Here is a 16,907-nt window from a genome sequence, read left to right as displayed (position 1 = left end):
TCTTCCTGGAACCAAAAGAGTTCTACCTCGAACCAAAAGGGTTCTACCTGCAACCAAAAAGGATTCTTCAAAGGATTATCCTATGGGGACAGCCAAAGAGCCCTTTAAGGTTCTAGATAGCACCTTTTTTTAAGAGTGTAGCTACACACACCGCAGCTCAAGCCACGCATGTTTAGATATGGGTGTGCGCAATCTCCGTACAGGGCAGACTGGGAAACAGGCATGACCGAGGCACGCGTGAGCTCTGTACAGGGCAGACTGGGAAACAGGCATGACCGAGGCACGTGTGAGCTCTGTACAGGGCAGACTGGGAAACAGGCATGACCGAGGCACGCGTGAGCTCTGTACAGGGCAGACTGGGAAACAGGCATGACCGAGGCACGCGTGAGCTCTGTACAGGGCAGACTGGGAAACAGGCATGACCGAGGCACGCGTGAGCTCTGTACAGGGCAGACTGGGAAACAGGCATGACCGAGGCACGCGTGAGCTCTGTACAGGGCAGACTGGGAAACAGGCATGACCGAGGCACGTGTGAGCTCTGTACAGGGCAGACTGGGAAACAGGCATGACCGAGGCACGCGTGAGCTCTGTACAGGGCAGACTGGGAAACAGGCATGACCGAGGCACGCGTGAGCTCTGTACAGGGCAGACTGGGAAACAGGCATGACCGAGGCACGTGTGAGCTCTGTACAGGGCAGACTGGGAAACAGGCATGACCGAGGCACGCGTGAGCTCTGTACAGGGCAGACCAACAGGCGCAACCAACTGATGGGGTGGAGGGTGACGAACTTGATAATATCACGACAACTTGCGGGCAGTTTCAGAAGAACTAAGACAAAAATTGTAGGCTAAACAAAAGGAGGGAAAAGGGTTATGTGCTCGGCACAGGCAGAACCCCTATCTGTGCACTTGCCTGTTGTCAGGGAAACTGGGGAAAAAGCAAAAAAGTAATGTACACACTGCAAATCCACACACTTCCACAGCACAGACAATACACTCCCTCAATTCTAGGTCTCATACGCACATGTATAGTAGATATGTAGACCATAGGAGGCTGCTGAGGGGAGGAAGGCTCATAATAATGGCTGGAATGGAGTGAGTGGAACGGTATCAACCACATGGTAACCATGACTTGGATATGTTTGATACCAATATATTTATTCCGTTCCAGCCATTACTATGAGCCCATCCTCCCCAATTAAAGTGCCACTGGCCACCTGTGATGTAGACAGTATACTGTACAGGTACAGTATACTGTATGTGCTACTTCTTTAGCAGATATAAGGAGTATTGATTCAAAAACGAACTCGTTAAGTGCAATATTACAGCATTGCTCGAACTGGCTGTGGTGGTGGAGAGCTCTGGCTGGAGAACCTGATTTAATGGCAGCCCCAGGTGAGTAGAAGAGGACAGGAGTTCACCTCAGCCCATGTGCTCTTGGCTCCACCATTAAAACACTGGGAGAATAAGGGAATGAGGTAAATGGTTCTGGTTTAATGGCCTGAGCAAAGTAGCAGAGTTCGCCTGTGGCCCAAATGCCACCCTATTCCCTATATAGTGCACTACGTTTGACCAGTACAAGCCATGATCAAAAGTAGGGCAATAAATAGGGAATAGCGTGCCATTTGGGTCACAACAACCTTCCCCTCTCGCTCTCTCTCTCTGACCTTTGACCTCCTTGACCTCCCCTCCCTGAGCATACTTGATGATGAAGTAGAGTGGGGATTGAGAGGAGAGGTTTGGGTGGGTGGATGGATGGATGAATGACAGAGCTGGACTTTTTTTCAGGTGTGGTGCCATAGCAACAGTGAGAGGTACGGTAATAGAGTTAGACTTGCACCTTGGGACTTTGGCTGTTATTTTCAAACCTCCACATTTTCACCCACACAAATGGCACTTATCATTACCATTACCACGTCAAATCTCATTCATGTGTTATGGAAATAGAACTGTAGCCTCCGCTGCTGCCTTGAAAATGTTTTATTACCATGGTGATAAACATAATTATTAATGATTAGATTACATACTTTGCAAAGTTGGACATGGAGCAGTCAACTGAAGATGTGTTACCCCCTGATCTGTTTCACCTGTCCTCGTGATTGTCTCCACCCCCTCCAGGTGTCGCTTATTTTCCCCGGTGTATTTATCCCTGTCTCTTTGTGCCAGTTCGTCTTGTCTTGTCAACTCAACTAGCGTGTTTTTCCCGTGCCCCTGCTTTTTCTATTCTCTCTTTTGCTAGTCCTCCCGGTTTTGAACCTTGCCTGCCCTGACTCTGAACCCGCCTGCCTGACCTTACTGCCTGCCCTGACCTCGAGCATGCCTGCCACTCTGTACCTCCTGGACTCTGACCTTGTTATGATCTTTTAGCCTGTCCACGACCATTCTCTTGCCTGCTCCTTGGCAACTAATAAATATCAGAGACTCGAACCATCTGCCTCCCGTGTCTGCATCTGGGTCTCGCCCTGTGCCCTTATAAGATGTGTGTTTTCAGTGAGATCCAATTTGGTATTTTATCCCTCTGAGACGTAGCCTACAGTAATTGAAAGATTCTCCCATGATGAATTTGTCTTGGGACAGATTTTGTACTGTCATTAAAAACACACATTAAGCGCTCCTTCCTTTCTCCCAAACTAACAGAAGTGTAAATAATGTGCCTGGTCTAACTAAGAGAGGGAAAAGGAGGGAATGGAATAGGAGTATGTGTCGTATAGCCCAGGGCCACTGTAGCCATTTCATTCCCCCATGCCCATTGAGAATGCATCATAATTAGTCATTGATAGTAGCTCAGAAATGTCTGTCAGTCACTCAAAAAGGCAAGGCCATATTCTTAGAATGTGAATAGGAATATGAACCTGGTTCTGGTGGATGGCTGCGGCCCTCGGCTCTCAGGGTTGAGAAGGTATCTGTCTCTGTCTGTCAACCAGAACAGCAAATGTCCTTAGAAAGAGAGGTGGATTTATGACAAGGCTTCCCTTTCAGAAAATATGAATGTGACCTAGGGCTGTTGCGGTGATCATATTATCGCCACACCGGCGGTCATGAGTCATGAATGGAGTCAAATTCCACGTGACCGTTTAGTTGCGGTAATTAAGCTTCTCCAAGCTCTGATGCTGCTGATCTTCATTAGAAGCCATTCCAAACTTGCTAACTGCCTGGTACTCGGCACTCTATTGTCCCTCTAATCACTCTGACATCGATGCAAATGTAATTGAAAATCGAATCAAACACTTAACGAGAGCCCATGAGCTCATGTTGCGCAACATTTCTATAGGCTATGCAATTGAGCGAGAAAACAGAGTTATGGCCTCTACTAAAAAGAGGAGGATCCCATCAGCTTTCTATAGGCTAGGCCTACTATATTTATTTATCAACTTTCCTAATATTAAGCACATTGCTTGTATTTACAACAGGAGTATAGCCTACCTGGCTGGCATGAAAATAAACCCCGGGGAAAAGCTTCCTCCATTCGCTACTTAAGTGCATAGACGACATGTATTTTTTTCCTGCTGCCCCTGTTTCAATACAGGTGCATGATAATGGTCCATTTTAATCAAAACAAATTTCACATATATTATTTAGTATATGTAAAGACAAGATTAAATCAAGAATAGTCTGATGGGTGACAATATTAGCCTATCACTTGTGAATTATTTACATTTACATTTAAGTCATTTAGCAGACGCTCTTATCCAGAGCGACTTACAAATTGGTGCATTCACCTTATGATATCCAGTGGAACAACCACTTTACAATAGTGCATCTAAATCTTTTAAGGGGGGGGGGGGGGGGGGGGGGTTAGAAGGATTACTTTATCCTATCCTAGGTATTCCTTAAAGAGGTGGGGTTTCAGGTGTCTCCGGAAGGTGGTGATTGACTCCGCTGACCTGGCATCGTGAGGGAGTTTGTTCCACCATTGGGGTGCCAGAGCAGCGAACAGTTTTGACTGGGCTGAGCGGGAACTGTACTTCCTCAGAGGTAGGGAGGCGAGCAGGCCAGAGGTGGATGAACGCAGTGCCCTTGTTTGGGTGTAGGGCCTGATCAGAGCCTGAAGGTACGGAGGTGCCGTTCCCCTCACAGCTCCGTAGGCAAGCACCATGGTCTTGTAGCGGATGCGAGCTTCAACTGGAAGCCAGTGGAGAGAGCGGAGGAGCGGGGTGACGTGAGAGCACTTGGGAAGGTTGAACACCAGACGGGCTGCGGCGTTCTGGATGAGTTGTAGGGGTTTAATGGCACAGGCAGGGAGCCCAGCCAACAGTGAGTTGCAGTAATCCAGACGGGAGATGACAAGTGCCTGGATTAGGACCTGCGCCGCTTCCTGTGTGAGGCAGGGTCGTACTCTGCGAATGTTGTAGAGCATGAACCTACAGGAACGGGTCACCGCCTTGATGTTAGTTGAGACCGACAGGGTGTTGTCCAGGATCATGCCAAGGTTCTTAGCACTCTGGGAGGAGGACACAATGGAGTTGTCAACCGTGATGGCGAGATCATGGAACGGGCAGTCCTTCCCCGGGAGGAAGAGCAGCTCCGTCTTGCCGAGGTTCAGCTTGAGGTGGTGATCCGTCATCCACACTGATATGTCTGCCAGACATGCAGAGATGCGATTCGCCACCTGGTTATCAGAAGGGGGAAAGGAGAAGATTAATTGTGTGTCGTCTGCATAGCAATGATAGGAGAGACCATGTGAGGATATGACAGAGCCAAGTGACTTGGTGTATAGCGAGAATAGGAGAGGGCCTAGAACAGAGCCCTGGGGGACACCAGTGGTAAGAGCACGTGGTGCGGAGACAGATTCTCGCCACGCCACCTGGTAGGAGCGACCTGTCAGGTAGGACGCAATCCAAGCGTGGGCCGCGCCGGAGATGCCCAACTCGGAGAGGGTGGAGAGGAGGATCTGATGGTTCACAGTATCAAAGGCAGCCGATAGGTCTAGAAGGATGAGAGCAGAGGAGAGAGAGTTAGCTTTAGCAGTGCGGAGCGCCTCCGTGACACAGAGAAGAGCAGTCTCAGTTGAATGACTAGTCTTGAAACCTGACTGATTTGGATCGAGAAGGTCATTCTGAGAGAGATAGCAGGAGAGCTGGCCAAGGACGGCACGTTCAAGAGTTTTGGAGAGAAAAGAAAGAAGGGATACTGGTCTGTAGTTGTTGACATCGGAGGGATCGAGTGTATATACTATCAGAGTGTATATACTATCGAATTATATACTATCAGTTATATACTATGATGTCCAGCATAAGAAACTGCCTTTTTTGCGACTTTTTAAAATCATAGAAGCATACCTCATGTAGCCTAGCTCGTATGCCTATGTGTTTCGATAAGGTTTGTATTACAACTAAAGTGGCCAAATAACTTCTTAAAATTAAGCACATGAATCCACTTTACAAGGGGTTTAGATCCTAACTGGCATACATAAGCACATTTACATTTTCCCGAGTTTCAAGTTTGGGGAAGATCATTTTCACCATAAAAATGCACCTTTATAATAAAAGCATTACATGCATAATCGCATTGGTGGTCACTTTTAATAATGGTGTTTTCCCGCTAATGGAACATGCTCATAGCTTACTGACATGTGCGCATTGCTGTGCTTATAATGTGAAAAAATTGCCTAATAGTTTATCATCATTTTAAACTAAACATTCTGATCTGTTGCTTCAGCTTTTTTTTATGCTAGTGGTTGTATTAATTTGGGATTTACTGCACCTCACAACTGTCCCAGACTATGTTTGGAATATTGATTTCTCACAGAGAATAGAATAGGTCGACTTTTGTACTATGGGGGATAGTAAATTGACATAGACTAGTGCTTTTGCTGTTCGTTAGGCCTACTCATCTTGTTGGCTTACGAAAAGTAAATGTGGACAGTTCTTCCAATATCTTCAATATGCACCTCAGAATTGGATAAGAACGCGCGCAGTTGGGTAACCGATGTGTCTGTCTTCACTTGTAGCCTGTGAGAAAGACCAGATCAGGTGACAGAGAGCCATGTGAGTGAGAGGCGCTTCAGATTGCACAGCACTCAAGGAGAAGGGCACAACGCAGCACTCCGGGCCACAAAAGGCATGGATATTGGAGTGTGTACAGCCTGCGCAGGAAACAAAGCAGAGCTCAAGCAACTTTTTTCAAATCATCATTAGAGTCTCATCATGCAGCCTTACAATGTATTAAAAGTCAAAACATATAGCCCAACATTTTTAGAACAACTAAAGTGTCATCTATACTCCCTCTCCGGCCTCTAGGTCATCAGGCTGCTGATTATCCCACACACCTGTCAGCATCGTCTCACACACCAGCGCCTCATGACACTCACCTGGACTACATCACCTCCTTGATTATCTTCCCTATATCTGTCATTCTTCATACTATAAAATAATGCCACAGAATTATAAGCAAATCTTGTCTGCTAAATGAGCTAGTGTAGCCCACAGCCATTTGCCATAGCCACATCAGGACCTAACTGCTTCTTTAGACCTTTCTAAAATAAATAATCAATTTATTGTGAAGATGTAGGCTATATTATATGGATTTATTAGACTTTATAACATGTAGATGTTCAAATGTCTGCATCAGTGTGGAAGCAAGGACTTGCTAAATGTGTTTATGTTAATTAACACTCAATTACCGTGAGACCGACAGTTATTTGCTTGACAATCACCGGCTGACAGAATTTCATGACTGCCACAGTCCTAATGTCACACAAATTATCAATGAACCTACCAGGTACCACCCCAATTCCGTAAACACGGGTACCCTCATAGATATCATCCTAACAAACTTGCCCTCCAAATACACCTCTGCTGTTTTCAACCAAGATCTCAGCGATCACTGCCTCATTGCCTGCATCCGTAATGGGTCAGCGGTCAAACGACCTCCACTCATCACTGTCAAACGCTCCCTGAAACACTTCAGCGAGCAGGCCTTCCTAATCGACCTGGCCGGGGTATCCTGGAAGGATATTGATCTCATCCCGTCAGTAGAGGATGCCTGGTCATTTTTTAAAAATGCCTTCCTCACCATCTTGAATAAGCATGCCCCATTCAAGAAATTTAGAACCAGGAACAGATATAGCCCTTGGTTCTCTCCTGACCTGACTGCCCTTAACCAACAGAAAAACATCCTATGGCGTTCTGCATTAGCATCGAACAGCCCCCGTGATATGCAACTTTTCAGGGAAGCCAGAAACCAATATACACAGGCAGTTAGAACAGCCAAGGCTAGCTTTTTCAAGCAGAAATTTGCTTCCTGCAACACAAATTCAAAAAAGTTCTGGGACACCGTAAAGTCCATGGAGAATAAGAACACCTCCTCCCAGCTTCCAACCGCTCTGAAGATAGGAAACACTGTCACCACCGACAAATCCACTATAATTGAGAATTTCAATAAGCATTTTTCTACGGCTGGCCATGCTTTCCACCTGGCTACCCCTACCCCGGACAACAGCACTGCCCTCCCCTCTGCTACTCGCCCAAGCCTTCCCCATTTCTCTTTCTCCCAAATACAGTCAGCTGATGTTCTTAATGAGCTGCAAAATCTGGACCCTTACAAATCAGCCGGGCTAGATAATTTGGACCCTTTCTTTCTAAAACTATCTGCTGAAATTGTTGCCACCCCTATTACTAGCCTCTTCAACCTCTCTTTCGTGTCGTCTGAGATCCCCAAAGATTGGAAAGCAGCTGCGGTTATCCCCCTCTTCAAAGGGGGGGACACCCTTGACCCTAACTGCTACAGACCTATATCTATCCTACCCTGCCTTTCTAAGGTCTTCGAAAGCCAAGTCAACAAACAGATTACCGACCATTTCGAATCACACCACACCTTCTCCGCTATGCAATCTGGTTTCAGAGCTGGTCATGGGTGCACCTCAGCCACGCTCAAGGTCATAAACGATATCGTAACCGCCATCGATAGGAAACAATACTGTGCAGCCGTATTCATTGACCTGGCCAAGGCTTTTGACTCTGTCAATCACCACATCCTCATTGGCAGACTCGACAGCCTTGGTTTCTCTAATGATTGCCTCGCCTGGTTCACCAACTACTTCTCTGATAGAGTTCAGTGTGTCAAATCGGAGGGTCTGTTGTCCGGGCCTCTGGCAGTCTCTATGGGGGTGCCACAGGGTTCAATTCTTGGACCGACTCTGTTCTCTGTTTACATCAATGATGTCGCTCTTGCTGCTGGTGATTCTCTGATCCACCTCTACGCAGACGACACTATTCTGTATACTTCTGGCCCTTCTTTTGACACTGTGTTAACAACCCTCCAGGCGAGCTTCAATGCCATACAACTCTCCTTCCGTGGCCTCCAACTGCTCTTAAATACAAGTAAAACCAAATGCATGCTCTTCAACCGATCGCTGCCTGCTCCTGCCCGCCTGTCCAACATCACTACTTTGGACGGCTCTGACTTAGAATATGTGGACAACTACAAATACCTAGGTGTCTGGTTAGACTGTAAACTCTCCTTCCAGACCCACATCAAACATCTCCAATCCAAAGTCAAATCTAGAATTGGCTTCCTATTCCGCAACAAAGCATCCTTTACTCATGCTGCCAAACATACCCTTGTAAAACTGACCATCCTACCAATCCTCGACTTCGGTGATGTCATTTACAAAATAGCCTCCAAAACCCTACTCAATAAATTGGATGCAGTCTATCACAGTGCCATCCGTTTTGTCACCAAAGCCCCATATACTACCCACCACTGCGACCTGTACACTCTCGTTGGCTGGCCCTCGCTTCATACTCGTCGCCAAACCCACTGGTTCCAGGTCATCTACAAGACCCTGCTAGGTAAAGTCCCCCCTTATCTCAGCTCGCTGGTCACCATAGCAGCACCTACCTGTAGCACGCGCTCCAGCAGGTATATCTCTCTAGTCACCCCCAAAACCAATTCTTCCTTTGGACGCCTCTCCTTCCAGTTCTCTGCTGCCAATGACTGGAACGAACTACAAAAATCTCTGAAACTGGAAACACCTATCTCCCTCACTAGCTTTAAGCACCAGCTGTCAGAGCAGCTCATAGATTACTGCACCTGTACATAACCCATCTACAATTTAGCCCAAACAACTACCTCTTTACCTACTGTATTTATTTATTAATTTATTTTGCTCCTTTGCACCCCATTATTTCTGTCTCTACTTTGCACTTTCTTCCAATGCAAACCAACCATTCCAGTGTTTTTTTAGTTTTTATTTTACTTGCTGTGTTGTACTCACTTCGCCTCCATGGCCTTTTTATATTTTTATTTATTTATACATATATCTGTTTGCCTTCACCTCCCTTATCTCACCTCACTTGCTCACATTGTATATAGACTTATTTTTTTTCACTGTATTATTGACTATATGTTTGTTTTTACTCCATGTGTAACTATGTGTTGTTGTATGTGTCGAACTGCTTTGCTTTATCTTGGCCAGGTCGCAATTGTAAATGAGAACGTGTTCTCAATTTGCCTACCTGGTTAAATAAAGGTTAAATAAAAAAATAAAAAATAAAAAAAATGTGACCTCTAATCCACCTGAGCCCACAGCTGCATCTCTACAGTAGCATACCAAGCGCACAGAGGGACACAGAAGTGATCAGGATTCATAAATAGTTGTTCCTGAGATTTTGCCCATTTTCCCAATGAGTCTTGTGACTATATATATTGTATGTGGAGTGACAACGTCATAGTAAGACACCTGTCCACATGTCAACAGAGCCCTGTCAAGACCCTGTTACTACCTACTAGGGATCTGATTGGATATCAGCATGCAGGGCAGGTCTCCTGTCACCATGGCGACTGACGTGTATCAATCTTCTAGCTGGCTCATCCAGCCTTGCAGGCAGTCAGCCTCCATGGAGTATCTCTTTCAGGGCTGTTGGCCAAAATCAAAGGAGATGCCCCTCTAGGGCCATGTTTTATGCATGATCTGTTGAACACACACACGGAGAGAGAGAGAGAGAGAGAGAATCATGCTCAACATGAGCTCCTGATATATTTGATTTTTTTTGGTTTTTAGAATGAGATAAACACTCTAATCGAAGAAGAATTCCAGACAAGAAGTGATGAACAACAACTCTATTCATTCAGAATAGAAAAAAAAGTAACTTTGCGCCTCAAGTTAAGAAGTTTTGATTCTAGCTAGCTAGCTACACAACAAAGACCTAGCCAGCAGACTAACAAGCTAGCCAGAAGAAACGAGCTAGAACAAACCTAGCAAGGGCAGTTAATACAACTACGTCAAACGACCAAACGGAGTGAGAAAACCAAAAAGGAGCACGGACTAACTGTAAACATATCTTCAGTTTTTTGTGTGAGGATTTTTCACTCTTTTTGCTGTTTTTTGAACTAAAGTAGCGCGAACAGCAGACGAACAAATCGGTTGCCATGGCAACGGGGCAGCAGAACAGCGCAGCAGCAGCGGTAGTAGCAGAGCGCACAGACACCATGTCCCCACTCCCCCTCAGCGCAGAATCCATTCTCTACCCAAAAAAGGCCAAAAATGACACAATGAGGAAAGCTTTCAAACAGAAACTACTAGAGGAGAGGCCAGAAACCCTTTTTGCAGACCTCTACAAAAACGGTGACGTGAGTAATCTCATCTTTCTCACTGACCAGCCAAATGCATGGCGCTCAGCAGTCTGCTCTCACTACCCATCCATAAAGAAAGAGGGAATCTGTAATGGGTGGAAGCTGAAAATCAAAGAGACAGACGACCCTGACAGCACCATGATAACAATCAACCTCTACAAGACTGGGACTGTCATGGTGCAAGGTAACACCAGGCTGTTTGAAACAGACTTTCAGACCATTAAGGAAAGAGCGGAGAGAGAGAAGAACACCACCAGTGACATGCCCTCCCACAAGACAAACTCCCCCAGCACCACCCTCACCCCTACCCTCCCCACCCAAAAAGGCACATCCAGCACCTCTCTTCCCACCATAGTGGAGGACACGCCCCAGGAGGAGAGCGACCCCCTCAGTGCAGAGCAGGCTCAGGCCCTCCTCACCACCATGGCTGCCATGAGGGATGAGTTCACCAAACTGGAGGGGGAGGTGGTCCTGCTCAGGGAGAGCGTGAGCAAGCAGAAACCAGACAACCACACCTTAGAGGAGCTCCTAACCAAGATGAGGACAGAGCAGGACAGCAGCCTTGCAACACAGCTGAAAGAGGTTCAGCAAGAGAGAGACGGACTCAAGAGAGAGCTGGCTGATCTAACACAGGAGGTGAGAGAGCTCCAAAAAGACAGGCAGAGCAGCAATAAGGAGCTGACCACACTAAGAGAGGAGCTGCAGGAGAGAAAGAGAGCAGAGGACAGGCTGCAGGAGCAGATAGATCACCACCCTATGACCTGCCCTCACACAGCAGAGGAGCCCAGCTCAACCAGCCAGACTTCCCCAACCCTGGCTGCTGCACCCCTCCTCCCCAACCCACAGAACAGCCTCCCACTGACAGTGGCACCGACACAGACCAGCCACACCCCAGCTCCAACACCCACCAGCCCCCACTCTGCCCCCCCCCCAGTCCAGAAGAAACACTGGCTGACATCGTCCTGTTAATGGACTCAAATGGGAAGTATGTCCAGGAGAAGAAACTTTTCCCTAGACACAAAACGAGAAAGGTGTGGTGCCCAACAACGCAGAGTGCCATGGAGCTGCTTGATAAGGCCCATCTCGGGTCGCCAAGCCACATAATCATACATACCGGAAGCAACGACCTGCGTGCTCAGCAGGAGAGGGTGGCGACTTCACTACGGGGAGTGATTGAGAAGGCCTCCGCAATCTTCCCCAACTCAAGAATCATAGTGTCAACCCTTCTACAGAGGAGGGACTTCCACCCTGCCACAATCCAAAGAATAAACGCCAGCCTATCCCGGGACTGTGCCCTGCGACCCAATGTACACCTGGCCCACCATCCCACCCTCGATCTGGACTGTCTCTATGACCATGTTCACCTGTACAGGGAGACAGTCCCCATCCTTGCCAAGACTCTCAAGGACGTCGCTTTAAACCGCAGCCCGACCTCTCCACCCAGGAACAGCGGAGCAATCTCCACCCTGCCGAGATCACCGAGACAACATCCCGGACCAGCACCCTGGACCCCCCAGCCACGACCACAGCACCACCAACCTCAATGCCCACCACAGCCAGCGCAGCACAGACCACCCCAGCCCAGCTTCAGAGCCACCCAGACGAGGCCTCCCACCCCCCTGCCCCCCACCGCAGATCCACACCTGAAGGAGCCACAGCCCAGCAGGCAGAGCTACGCACAGGCTGTGAGAGGAGCAACTGGCCCAGCCCCCACCAACCAAATGAGTGACATTAAACAAATGCTGAGTCTACTATGCTCACATGTGATGGGCCGAGGGTCATGGTAAGATGAGCACAAGAACACCACCATCCTCACACTACATCCACCCAAGTGGCATGACACAAATTCTATCTTAAATGATAAACAAATCACATTTGCAAAATAAGAGTTTACTTTAATTGAAAAATCCTGTTTTAATGGTTCTTCTTGGATTGTGAGTGTTTGTCTCATTTTGAAAGGTAAAGAAAAGAAAAATAAAAAAAAGTTATGAAGTCTTTTTACGTTGCATGTTGGAACATACAAGGATTGAAGTCCTCTGCTTTTGGGCTAAAGAGCAGAAACCCAGACTTCCTGAAAGAAATTGATGATGTTGATATTGTAGTACTACAGGAAACATGGTGCAGAGGTGATGTTTCCACTGGCTGTCCACTAGGTTATAGGGAGATAATCATACCATCCACTAAATTAAAAGGAATCAAACAGGGCAGAGACTCAGGGGGAATGTTAATATGGTATAAATCTGAACTAATTAATTCAATCGAATTGATCAAAACAGGAGAATTCTTTATCTGGTTAAAAATCAACAAGGAGGCTATCTTGACAGATAAAAATGTCTTCCTCTGTGCCACATACATTCCCCCCTCAGAGTCACCCTACTTCAATGAAGAGAGCTTCTCCATTCTAGAGGGAGAGATTAGTCACTTTCAGGCCCAAGGCAACGTACTGGTCTGTGGAGACCTGAATGCTAGAATAGCAGAAGAACAAGACACTATTAACAGTCATGGGGATAAACACCTACCAGGAAGCAATAACCTTTCCCTCCCCACATACCCCCACAGAAACAACTATGACAAAGTGAAAAACAAACACGGAGTACAGCTCCTGAGGCTCTGTCGAACACTGGGTCTGTACATAGTCAATGGCAGGCTGAGAGGAGACTCTTTTGGTAGGTACACCTACAGCTCATCCCTTGGCAGCAGCACTGTAGACTACTTCCTCACCGACCTAAACCCAGAGTCTCTCAGAGCCTTCACAGTCAGCCCACTAACACCTCTCTCAGACCACAGTAAAATCACAGTGTATCTGAGAAGAGCAGAACCCCACCATGAAGCATCACGGCCCAATAAATTACATGGTACTAAACAGGCCTATAGATGGAGTGCAAACAGTACAGACATCTACCAAAAAGCAATTAGTAGCCAAAAAATACAATCTCTCCTGGACAACTTTTTAGCCTTAACATTCTCCTTCAGCAATGAAGGTGTAAATTTGGCCGTTAGGAACATAAACTTTATATTTGACAAATTAGCCTCCTTGGCTAATCCAAAGAAGCATAAGAGCAAACCAAAAATAACAGATAATGAAAAATGGTTTGATAATGATTGCAAAAATCTAAGAAAGTCATTGAGAAATATATCTAATCAAAAACACAGAGAACCAGACAACAAAAATATACGCCTTCAATATGGGGAAACACTGAAGCAATACAAACGCACCCTAAGAACAAAAAAGGAACAGCACATTAGAAATCAGCTGGATGGAATTGAAGAATCCATAGAATCAAACCACTTCTGGGAGAATTGGAATAAATTAAACAAACCTCATCATGAGGAATTGGCTATCCAAAATGGGGATATGTGGAGAAATCACTTTGCAAACCTCTACAGCAATATAACAAAGAGCCCAGAACAAAAAGATATACAAGAAAAATTACAAATCCTTGAATTAGCAGTCAAAGACTATCAGAATCCTGTGGATACCCCAATTACAGAAGAAGAATTATTGGAAAAACTATGCAATCTCCAGCCCAAAAAGGCCTGTGGTGCTGATGGTATTTTAAATGAAATGATCAAATATACAGACCACAAATTCAAATTGGCTATACTCAAACTCTTCAACATTATCCTCACTGCAGGTATTTTCCCCGATATTTGGAACCAGGGATTGATCACACCAATCTATAAAAATGGAGACAAATTTGACCCAAATAATTACAGAGGAATTTGCGTTAACAGCAACTTGGGGAAAATTCTCTGCAGTATTATAAATAGCAGACTACATCATTTCCTTGACGAACACAACGTCCTGAGCAGAAGCCAGATTGGATTTCTAAAAAATTATCGTACAACAGACCACATTTACACCCTCCACACTCTAATTGATAAACAAGTTAACCAAAACAAAGGCAAAATCTACTCGTGTTTTGTAGATTTCAAGAAAGCATTTGATTCAATTTGGCACAAAGGTCTTTTTTATAAACTAATAGAAAGTGGTATTGGAGGGAAAACATATGATTTTATTAAATCAATGTACACTAAAAACAAATGTGCGGTTAAAATTGGCAACAAGCAAACAGACTTCTTCTCTCAGGGGCGGGGAGTGAAACAGGGCTGCCCAATAAGTCCAACATTATTTAATATCTACATTAATGAATTGGCAAAAACATTAGAAGAATCGGCAGCACCTGGTATCACCCTACACAACACTGAAATCAAGTGTCTGCTGTACGCAGATGACCTGGTGCTGCTGTCTCCCACTAAAGAGGGGTTACAGCAGCACCTAGATCGTCTTCACAGGTTCTGTCAGACCTGGGCTCTGACCGTTAACCTAAAAAAAACAAATATAATGATATTCCAAAAAAGGTCGGGAAATAAGGATGACAAATATAAATTCTATTTGGACACAGTTCTATTAGAACACACCAAAAACTACACATATCTAGGACTATATATCAGCAACACAGGTAGCTTTCACATGGCTGTGAATGAGCTGAGAGACAAAGCAAGAAGAGCATTCTATGCCATTAAAAGGAACATCAAAATTGAAATTCCAATTAGAATCTGGCTCAACATTTTTCAATCAGTTATAGAACCAATTGCTCTATATGGCAGTGAAGTATGGGGTCCACTCTCTAATAATGAATTTACTAAATGGGACAAACATCCAACTGAAATATTGCATGCAGAGTTTTGCAAGACTGTATTGCAAGTACAAAGAAAAACTCCAAATAACGCATGTAGGGCAGAATTGGGCCAATACCCCCTCCTCATTCGAATAGAAAAAAGAGCCATCAAATTTTACAACCATCTAAAAACAAGTGACCCTAAAACATTCCATCACACAGCTCTACAATGTCAAGAGATGAAACCAGAGAAGAGTCCCCTCAGCCAGCTGGTTCTGAGGCTCAGTTCACCAACCCAAACCAACCCCATAGAGCCTCGGGACAGCCCTCAGAAAATCTGGCCCAACCAAATCATCACAAAACAAAAAGAAAAATATATAACCTATTGGAAAGACACCACAAAAAATCAAAGTAAACTTCAATGCTATTTGGCTCTAAACAGACAGTACATGGTGGCAGACTATCTGACCACTGTGACTGATAGAAAACTGAGGAAAACATTGACTAGGTACAGACTCAGTGAGCACAGTCTGGCTATAGAGACCGGTCGTCACAGACAAACCTGGCTGCCCAGAGAGGACAGGCTGTGCTCACTCTGCTCCAGGGGAGAGGTAGAGACAGAGGTGCATTTCCTACTACACTGTGACAAATACTCAGACCTAAGAGCATATTTCTTTCCCAAAATTATAACTCAATACAAAGAATTTGAAACTATAAAAGATGAAGAAAAAATCAAATATTTATTGGGTGAAAAGCCAAAATGTGCAGTTTTGGCAGCCAAATATGTGTCCTCCTGCCACAGCCTGAGGGACAGCCAGTGAAAAATGCAAAGTAATGTTGATAATATTTCCCATTTGTTTTGTCTTTCATACCAGGTCATATGTCTTCTCAAGTCATGTTGACACTGGTCTACTACCATTGTGTCACGACTTCAACCGAGGCAGGCTCTCCTTCCCGTTCGGGTGGCGCTCGGCGGTCGTCGTCACCGGCCTACTAGCTGCTACTGACTCTTTTTCCTCCCCCTCCTTATGTGTTTATGTGTATCACCTGGTTTGAGGGAATTGGCAATCAGGGTGGCTTTATTAGTCAGCCAGCCTGTCTGCTTCTTTGTGCGGGATTGTTCGTCTGTTTCTTTGGATTTCGGGAGTGGTTCTTGTTTGTGTACTGGTTTTGTCTTCATGTTTGAAGACAGGTGTTTATTTGACACCCAGTAGTCCGGTTTGGACATTTTTGGTTTACGGGTTGGGAATTAAACTCAACGTATTGAAGCTCTGCTGTTCCTGCGTCTGATTCCACTACACCCCGACACCTAGAGCGTTACAGAATCCCGCACCTACATGGAGTCAGCAGGAGCAGCAGCTAACCCTCTCCCATCGATGGAGGAACGGGTTCTCCACCACACCACCGTCCTCCATCGGATCGGATCCGCCATGGACCAAATGATGGAGAGAATGGAGCGATGGGAGAGGAGTGGGCTCCTCTCTCCACCTTCGGCTCCCCCTCCCCAGGATTCTCCATCCCCCGGCTCCAGCGCGCTCCGTCTTACGCTCCCGAGGGATTATGATGGAACAGCGGCAGGTTGTCAGGGGTTTTTACTCCAACTGGAGCTATACCTGGCCACTGTTCGCCCCACTCCCTCGGGAGCGGAGAGGGTGAGTGTCCTCGTCTCCTGCCTAACGGGTCGTGCTCTGGAGTGGGCCAACGCAGTCT

At 46.0% G+C, this 16,907-nt stretch overlaps 1 pseudogene; it reads left to right on the top strand.

Annotated features, from left to right (window-relative positions):
- Positions 1-663: 663 nt before the first annotated feature.
- Positions 664-16,907, top strand: part of LOC120060031 — a 56,801-nt pseudogene continuing 40,557 nt past the window's right edge.

The sequence above is a fragment of the Salvelinus namaycush genome, chromosome 15 (assembly GCF_016432855.1).
Source record: "Salvelinus namaycush isolate Seneca chromosome 15, SaNama_1.0, whole genome shotgun sequence".
In the NCBI taxonomy this organism is placed as follows: Eukaryota; Metazoa; Chordata; class Actinopteri; order Salmoniformes; family Salmonidae; genus Salvelinus; species Salvelinus namaycush.
Note: the sequence above shows the minus strand (reverse complement) of the source record. Positions and strands in the feature narration are given on the sequence as shown.